Source organism: Myotis davidii, unplaced genomic scaffold (assembly GCF_000327345.1).
Source record: "Myotis davidii unplaced genomic scaffold, ASM32734v1 scaffold370, whole genome shotgun sequence".
Classification (NCBI taxonomy): domain Eukaryota; kingdom Metazoa; phylum Chordata; class Mammalia; order Chiroptera; family Vespertilionidae; genus Myotis; species Myotis davidii.
The window spans coordinates 1,866,231-1,869,454 of NW_006288615.1; the positions used below are offsets into that span (position 1 = coordinate 1,866,231).

The window sequence follows — 3,224 nt, forward strand, 5'->3', positions numbered from 1 at the left end:
CACCTTGGTCATTTCAATGAGGAAACTTCAGAAAATACAAAATTCAGGGTGGCCCTGGCAGGTGTGGATCAGTGAATAGAGCGTCAGCCTGCAGAATGAAGGGTCCTGGTTTTGATTCCGGTCAAGGGCATATATCTCTGTTGGGTTGCAGGCTTCTCCCAGCCTGGGCCCTGGTCAGGACATGTGAAGGAGGAAATCAATTGATGTGTTTCTCTAAAATTGATGTTTCTCTCTGTCTTTCCCTCTCTCTTACCCCCTCACTAAAAATCAATGGAAAAATATCCTTGGGTAAGGATATATAACAAAAACAAAATTCAGGGTTAAAGCATGAAATTTTCAAATCTGGGTGCCTTGGTCTTGTACCTGACCTGGGGACAGGTCAGCTCCAGGCCTATTCCCATCTGTGGCTGAGGGTCTGGGATCTTCCTCCAGGGATCTTGATTGATGGGAGTAAAAGGAAGAGGAAGGACCAAGAAACGAAAGACTAGTGCAGGCTGAGTATTTTCATCTGTGCTTTGAGTTTCTGCTCTGTAATGCATTATACCTCTGTCAAGGAAAAGTCCAGAAATACTTTTTCTCTAATAATGAGTCAGAAATAACATTACTTAATATGTTTAATTTTTTTTTCAAATTTTATTTTTTATTACTACCTCTTGTTCATAAAGTTTCAAATGATATGCAAGTGTGTAGAGGAGAAAGTCCCCTTCACTTGCCACCCACCTGAAGCTCTCAGTCCTGGTCCTGTTGAGTGTTGTGGGTGCATATCATTTTTTCTGCATTTACACATATAATTGATTTTCCTAAATAATTTGTGTCTTGTTTTTAAACAAATGGGATTTTATTGCATTTTCAGTTATTTTAGTATTGAAAATATTAGAGATCTTTTCACTTTAATAAACATTCTGATCCCTCTCATTCTTTTTTTAATATATTTTTATTGATATCATAGAGGGAGAGAGATAGAAACATCAATGATGACAGAAAATCAATGATCGGCTGCCTCATGCATGACCCACACTGGGGATTGAGACTACAACCCGGGCATGTGCCCTGACTGGCAATTGAACCATGACCTCCTGGTTCATAGGTCAACACTCAACCACTGAGCTATGCTGGCCAGGCTCCCTCATTCTTTTTTACAGCTGCATAACACTTATATACTTACTTGTTTATAGATTCTGCTAAGTTGCCTTCTAAGTAACAGAGATTCATTTAGTTAATTTGCATTTTCTGATTACATGGGAGGAGGAACTGTGTTTTGTGGTTATTGACCATTTAAATTGCCTTTCAGGTGAGTTACTGCATTTTTTCTTGCCAATGTTATCAGTTGAGATTGTCCTTTATTTGATAAGGGAGAATTTGCTAAATATTCTGAAAGTTGCAAGTTTACTCTACTTTTCTTTTACTTTGTTTTTGGTGACTTCTATTTTATTAAAGATTAAAATTTAAATTACAGAAGTACTAGAGGCCCGGTGCACAGATTCATGCACTGGTGGGGTCCCTAGGCCTGGCCTGCGAGATTGTGCTGAAACTGGTAGTCCGACATCCCCCAAGGAGTCCTGGATTGCGAGAGGGTACAGGCCAATGAAGATACTGGGGCCCGATACTTTTGTTCTAAGTTATAAATTACTTACTCAGGGTTTTTTAAAATGGATAGAAGCCTATTCAAATTATCTATTTCTCCTTGTGTGAGTTTGGGTTCTTTGTATATTTCAAAGATTTGGCCTATATTAATTGTTATCAAGTTGGTGGACATAGATTTGTTCATAGATTGCAATATCCTTTTAATATCATGGGATTAGTTGTGATGATCCTACTTTCACTTCTAATATTGGTAATTTGTGCCTTTTCTCTTTTATTTATTAGCCTGTGTTAAATATATCAATTTTATTTGTCTTTTCCAAGAACCAGTTTTTGTTTTGTGTATTTTTCTCTGTTGTTTTTCTAGTTCCATTTCACTCATTTCTTCTTTTTTCTTATGTAGTGTGCTGTTTGCTTTTTTTTAAATAACAAAAACAAATTCAGAAAGCAATCAAAATGTGTTCATTCTTACACAAATGATTCTGGCTGGTGCGTACTTTTTATGCTAATTTATCAAATCAAGTTTTGCTTCTCTATCTGTGGTTAAATATACATCCCTAAGCAAGTAGAAATGTTAAAATAAGGATTACATCTTGGTGTTTATTTGAAATCAGGATTTTTCCATTCTGAATAGTTTCAGTAAGTGTATGTTATGATAGAATGTCTCTTTATCTACTTTAACTTGGTCTATGTTAAATTGATAAAATACAACCTTAGTCGTGCTTAAGAGTACATCTTTCATTATTCAAGTTAGTAAATAGGATATATCAACAAAAATGTCCAACAATGTAATTAAATCATTGCTACTTGAAATACTTTATACATGAATAATTTTACTCGTTATACTGTTGAAGCCTTGCATTTCAGTATATTCTACAACTTCTGTATCATCACCTGAAATTTACAGGCAGGCATTGAAGATACGTTAGCTGTTACAATAATGTTTATCCCCAAGTTTGATAAGCTACCTCTGAGTAAGCCACATGTAAATGCTAAATATTTAGACGCACGTTCTAAGTACTGTTTTCCTGCAGACATCTGAGTAAGCAGATGGAATTTATTGTTCTGAAGTACATAGATGCCCTGATGATTTGTCCTGAGACTGATGATTTGTTTCTTAAATACTGTAGTCCAAGAAATTTTTCCAAATGAAGTTCATGACATCTAACTCATACTTGAACCTCATGGCATCATTTGTAAACCTTTGTTCCTTGTCCCACTCGAAACCCCATGTTTTCCAGCTTAGTAATACAGCGTGCATTTTCCACCTTCCCCTGCTCTGCAGACTAGTACACTCCTGACACCATCTCTTTATGGTGAAGCAAAACAGCGCCTCCACCAAATTTATTTTTTAAATTTCTTTATTGGTTAAGGTATTACATAGGTGTCCTTAAATCTTGCTTATTTTTTTTATTATTATTAAACTAGGGGCCAAGTGCACGAAATTCGTGCACTGGGTGTGTGTGTGTGGGGGGGGAGTGTCCCTCAGCCCAGCCTGCCCCCTCTCACATACTGGGAGCCCTCAGGCGTTGACCCTCATCACCCTCCAATCGCAGGATCGGCCCCTTGCCCAGGCCTGACGCCTCATTTCCCCCCATCACTGGTTCTGCCCTCAGCCCAGGACTGATGCCTCTGGTCCAGGA

General features: G+C 37.7%; 3 protein-coding genes and 1 pseudogene across 4 annotated transcripts in view; 3 read left to right on the top strand and 1 right to left on the bottom strand.

Moving 5' to 3' along the window:
* The window catches only part of LOC102752939 (nuclear autoantigen Sp-100-like), a 259,961-nt gene that overhangs the window by 95,491 nt on the left and 161,246 nt on the right, over positions 1–3,224 (top strand). The window lies entirely within an intron of this gene.
* LOC107182594 (nuclear body protein SP140-like protein) overlaps positions 1–3,224 on the top strand; it is a 45,012-nt gene that overhangs the window by 14,808 nt on the left and 26,980 nt on the right. The gene's annotated exons all lie outside the window — the stretch shown is intronic.
* LOC102752361 (nuclear body protein SP140-like protein) overlaps positions 1–3,224 on the top strand; it is a 15,734-nt gene that overhangs the window by 543 nt on the left and 11,967 nt on the right. The window lies entirely within an intron of this gene.
* Positions 2,217–3,224, bottom strand: part of LOC102752074 — a 4,447-nt pseudogene continuing 3,439 nt past the window's right edge.